The sequence below is a fragment of the Natrix helvetica genome (assembly GCF_964273705.1).
Source record: "Natrix helvetica genome assembly, chromosome: 3".
NCBI lineage: Eukaryota > Metazoa > Chordata > Lepidosauria > Squamata > Natricidae > Natrix > Natrix helvetica.
In genome coordinates this window covers 10,455,887-10,461,916 of record NC_138549.1, presented here as the reverse complement: position 1 = coordinate 10,461,916, position 6,030 = coordinate 10,455,887, and positions in this window count along the sequence as shown.

The following is a 6,030-nucleotide window of genomic DNA, read 5'->3' as shown; positions in this document are numbered from 1 at the left end:
TAAAACTTTCTATCTTACGCCTTTCTTTTTCACCCCCTCCTATTCTTGTTTGATAACACTAGAGATCATTTCACAGGAAATAGATTCAGAGTTAAATAATAATGAAGCAAAATGTTCTTCATAACTTTTTTAATATCAGTTCTGTAATCAATTTGATTTTAATGACTGAAGTTACAGTTACATAAACTTAAGGCAATAATACGATTAGCTGAAATTTTAAGTAAATTACCCAGACATTTGCAGCTACAAGACAACTGTGAAATAAGTTGATTTAACTAATTCAGTTGATTTAGCTCATCAGCTCCTTGAATATTGAAGAAATGAAATTTGTTTATAAAACAGCAGGAAACATTTCCCTCCCCCCCCTTTCTTCTACAAGTAGTTGGAATGAGGAAAGAAATGAATGCTGCCAAGTGCTTCTCTTCCAGCTGTAATTCTTTCTGTCCAACATTCCCCCCACCTTTTGGGTCTTCAAATACCTAAACATTTCCCTCAGTTGTGGGATTCAACTGGTGTAACAGCCAGTTCACTGAACATGTGCTTCGCATACCCGCAGTGGGTTTGCAAATAACTCCAAAAACGTAACTTCTACAGCAGTAATACAGCTGAGGTGCCACAATCCGCTCTGCTGTGCCTATCAGCTGGCCTTCAGTAAAAAAGGAAATGTAGGTCAGTATAGCGCAGATGGGCCCACCTGATTGTTGGAGTGAACTGGTTCACTCTCACCTGATCGTCGGCACCACCGGTTCGCCCGAATTTATCCGAACCAGCTGAATCCCACCCCTGATTTCCCTATTCCTCACTGAAGGAAAGAAAAAAAATCTTCACCTGTATCGGATTCTGAAGATGCTGAAGGCCTTCCAAACAAAAATGGACAGAAGGGCAGCAAAGAACATAGGGCTTAACTAAAAAAAAAATATCTCAATATGGAAAGTGAAGATGAAGGAGGAGGAGGAGAAAAAGAGAAGGTAGATTTGAAATCCTAGCAAAGGTTGGAACAATTTCTTTTCATTTGAATTAAAAAAAATGTCTTACATGGCATTGTCTAGCAAAGAATAGCAACAAAGAAACACCTGTTTTCAGGATTCTAATATAGGTACCCTGTTTTCCCAAAAATAAGACCTCCCTGGATAATAAGCACCATTGGGCTTTAGAGCTCATGCACTAAAATAAGTCCTTCCACCAAAATAAGCCGTCCCCTAAAACATTTCAATGCATGCATAGCTGGTCCCTGCCATTTCCTGGGGAGGGGGGACATGCCGCATGCACCCCAAATGTATCTGCCATCCACGTGGAATGGCCTCAGGGAGGCTGTTTCTATAATCCCTAGCTACCACATCCCTTCTCTTAGTGGCGGCTGCAAAACGAGCAGCAGGTCCAGCTAGGGCTGGCAAGAGTGTGTCAGAAACAAAGGCAGAACTTCCGGCCCTCTCTGGATCAGCTGAGCTGCGGGCCGGAGGTTAAGGGATCTCCTGCACCTCAAAAATAATAAGACCTCCCCGAAAATATGGCCAAGTGTTTTTTGGGGGGGTTTGCGGAAACATGGTAGCTGGAAATATAAGTTTGGGGTGAACATTTTTTTTATGAAGCAAAATTATTGCACCCATCCAGCAGTTCAGACATATGTTTGCTTCAAGATATTAGATGGTCTTTATGTATCTATATTTTCAAATGACAACATTAATTCTTTTTCTATCTAATAGGAACACCTGTTCCTTCGCCAACTACAAGGATCCTTTGGGCAGGTAGACCCACGAGTTTTGTTTGAGCCTGGAATTTCATTTCTATAACTCCCTTGCCTGCATATATATTAAGATCCTTCACGTTTCTGTTTTACATGAGAATCTAAACCTAATTTAATTTCAGCCTGCCTTTGATTAATCAGGTTACTAATGAATAGTATATTTGCACTTTGCATTAGAATGTTTTGTCAATGCTGATATAGAAATATATTGTTAAGGACCCATAGCAGCACAGTGGTTAGAGTGCAGTGTTGCAGGATAATTCTATAACCTCTCAGCAGTTCGATTCTGATCGATTCTGATCATTTCAAGGTTGACTCAGCCTTCTATTCTTCCAAGGTCAGTCCAATGAAGACCCAGATTGTTGGGGGTAATATTCTAACTCTGTGAACTGCTTAGAAAGGACTGTAAAACACTGTGAAGGAGTATAAAAGTCTAACTGATATTGCTAATGTATTTTTAGCTTTTTAAAGGTTAACTTTAAGTAGCTTAATGTAAGTGTTTCTTATTCTCTTAGCTCTTAAACATAGAAAAGTTACAAAGAACTTTTCCCCACATTTATTTAGTATGTCATGGACATTGGTAAGTTGCTGATGAAGGAAGGTTACATCCACCTCATAATTATGAAATCCATTCTCCAGATTTAACACAGAGTCGCTAAGCTATTTCTAAGAGAATCAGTGTGCTTAATATGATACAGAGGTCACATATCCATTACCAAATGGACTTCTTGATTTCTTGAGGAAGAAGCATACAGTCTTAATAAAGAAACAATTGGTGCAATTATTACCAATTACATCGTTCCTCCCTTGTTCATTGATTGAAAATGTGTGAAACGACAAGAACTGGTTATAATAAATGTTTAGTCTTGATGGAAGTTCAAATCGGAATTACCCATGGTTCACATAAAATTGACTGCTGAGCGTGTCAAACTTTGTGACTTGCTTCCTGTATCTCTAACATTGTGCAGATTAAAGCAAGAACAGTTTTTAAATAGCTGGAGAATCAAAAGTCCTGTTGGAAACACAAAACAAAACGTTAAAACTGAAACATCCAGGGAGGTAGGAAAATAGTAATGTGCAGAATAAAGGCCATATTTTATATTAACACAGAGATTACTGGTGCGTTCAGTGGCTACTTTGTAAGTACCTATCTATTTACAATAGAATGTCCAATGTCTCGGAATGCTTGCTGAATTTAAAAAAAAAAGGAAGGCAGGGAGGGAGGGAGGGAGAGAAGGAGGGAGGGATGAAGGATGGAAGGAAAGATAGGGAGGGAGAGAGAAAGGATGGAAGGAAAGATAGGGAGGGAGGAAGAAAAGATAGGGAGGAAGGAAGAAAGGAAAGATAGGGAGGGAGAGATTAAGGAAGGAAGGAAAGAAAGATAGGGAGGGAGGGAGGATGGAAAGAAATATAGGGAGGGAGGAAGGAAGGAAGGAATGATAGGAAGGGAGGGAGGGAAGAAGGGAAGAAGGAAGGAAGGTTATAATCAATTAAAAGTGCAACCTGTTCATTTATTTAAAGACAGCTCAAAATTATAGTTCATGGGTGATCTCAAATCTCATTAATTAAGGAAGCAAGATGTGACTAGTGATTTATAGTAGTGGACAAAATGCTTTGAACTCACAACATCTTGATCCCAAATGTCTCCTTAGGAGCCCAAAACATTTCCCGTTTTCACTTGAAGTCTCCCAACCCTCTTTTAACCATTCCAAACATGTTCCAAGCTCAAAAACAGCTGTGTGCTTTCAGCTGGAATCGCTTCTTTTGAAATAGACACACTTCCATATGGTCAAGACAGTGACTGAAACTTTCTGGTGGAATTGAAACGAGGCGTTTGGGGTTTAAAACATTTGAAAAAAAAATACAAGGCTCACATCTCTGTTAATTTCTTGAAAATGAGACTCCCTGGACTTCAGTCTGTGGCACAGTGTCCCATTGCCTGACATCTGCAATAACACCTCTGCTTCTTTCTTTCCATCTCCCCACAGATCCTCTGTATGGCTCTCTATGGGGAAATCAAGATGCCAAATTTAGAGTTTCGGGCATGCAAAGTCTTGCAGAAGAAACTCTGATGCGAGATTGTGAGTCGGAGGAGGGGGAGGAGCAGGAGGACAATCTTCCTGATGTTTCTTTGAAAGGTGCAGATCAGGGGTATCAAACTCAATTTCATCAGGTTTGTGTGTGAACTCAGGGGGCTGGGTGGGCATGGCCAGGGTGGGTGTGGCCAGCTCAACATCACTCACTGAGGCTCCATTTTTGGCCACGACAGACTCCTCTAGTCCTCTGCCAGCAAAAAATGGAACATGGGAGGCCGAATACGGCCCTCCCAGGCCCCATTTTCATCCACAATGGCCTCCTGCAAACCTCTGTCAGTGAAAATGGAGCTCAGGGACACTGTATCCAGCCCGCCCTGCAGAGGTGGTATTCAGGCACTTCTGACAGCTTCTGGAGAACAGTTAGTGGAAATTTTGAATAGCTCAGAGAACCGGAAAATAGGATGGCCATGTCCCCACTGCCTACCAGTAGATCTTCTTTTGCCCTGAACAGGAGAATGGAGCTGGAAAAGAGGTTAGTGGGGTGGGGAGGGAATGGAGATTTTACAATATCCTTCCCCTGCCACGCCCACAAAGCCATGCCACTCCCACAAAGCCACACCCACAGAACCAGTAGTAATTTTTTTTTGAATCCCACCACTACTGCCTAGGCTCCATTTGCAGCTGCAAGAGCCTCCTGCAACATTCTGCCAGCAAAAAAGGAGCTCAGGGAGAGCGCTCAGCCTCCACGAGCTCCATTTTCGCTGGCAGATGTACCATGGGCCAGTCCACTGTTCCTAGGGCAGGCCTGGGGGCCAGATCTAGGCACCCCACAGCTCAGATCCAGCCCTCAAGCCTTGAGATTGACACCCCTGGTATAGAAGATATTGACTTTGGTGGCCGGTAGGGATGCCTAAGACCAAATCCTTGTTTTGGGTGAAAGCTGATCAGACAGGTCTATGTCTATCCTTGAGGCTAGTCTAATGCATAATGGAGTTGATGTCTGTAACAACAGCCTTGATAATATTCACTAGTGCTGTGATGGTGAACTTAAGGAGCTATTGTTTGTTGGACTCTTTTTCGCCCTCCGGAGAGAGAAAAATGGTCCAAAGTGCAAATCAAAAGTCCATTTCTAAACTTCCAGTTTGTATGTTGGGCCATTTTTTTGCCCTGCAAAGGTTTCAAGGGGCTACCCTGAAGCTGTTTCTGGTCTCCGGGAGGGCAGGGAAAGTCGTTTTTGCCCTCTCTGGGCTCTTAGAAAGCCCCTGGAGCCTGGGGAGGATGAAAAATGGATCCACAGTGCCATCATGCGCCAAAATCAAGGGGAGGGGGGTCACATGCACACACAGGAGCGGGAACATAGAATTATGGTTGTGGGCACTTGCACGCACAACCTCCGGCATTCCCCCCACTTTTGGCACACACTGGGAAAAAGGTTAGCCATCACTGCACTAGTGGATGGACTTTTCTGTAAAAAACAACAACAACGATCTGTGGCCTCTGGAATGCCATTGGTCCATAAAAACTAAATAACATCTATATTTGATTGTGCCTGTTTCTGAAAGAAAACAGCTATAAAAAAATTGTGTGTGGCTTCTTTTGAAGGATGGAGTGCATCAGAAACTGCCCCCAGTCCTGCTCCCAGGACCACTGGCTGCTGAACAAATAAGTCAATTGGTTTGCTTATTAGGTGACAGGAGCTTCAGATATTCCTAAGAAAAAAGAAATGCTATTTTTTTTTCAAAGAAAAGATTAATTACATCTTAAGGGGGGATAGATGCAAGGAAAAGTAAAGCCTATTTGAACCCAGTAGATTCAGTCTGCATTAACAGACATCGCCTCTTATGTCCTGGAGTAGCCTTGGGCAGTTGGCGCAGCCTAATTGGGAAATAAGTCTTAATTCTAAGGTAAATTTGTTGTTTACTGTGAAACCCCTGGTGAATGGCCTCTGCCAAAAAAGGTCCCGAGTCATGAAAGATAAACGATTTTCAGACACATGCTAATTAATTTGTCATATATTGGTGCTAATGGTCTTCTGTGGAACACGAGGAGCTTTCAGGAGGTACATGAAAAACAGAAACAGGCAGGCAACTATCTCTTCTAATTCAGGCTTCTGGCAACTAATAATATTTCCTACGTGGCTGTGCAGGGAAGTTCCCAATGATTGAGGAGATGAGAAGAAGTAGCAATCCCAGGGCATTTGCTCGCCTCTTCTGTTCATGGTTAAAAGGTAAAGGTAAAGATTCCCCTCAC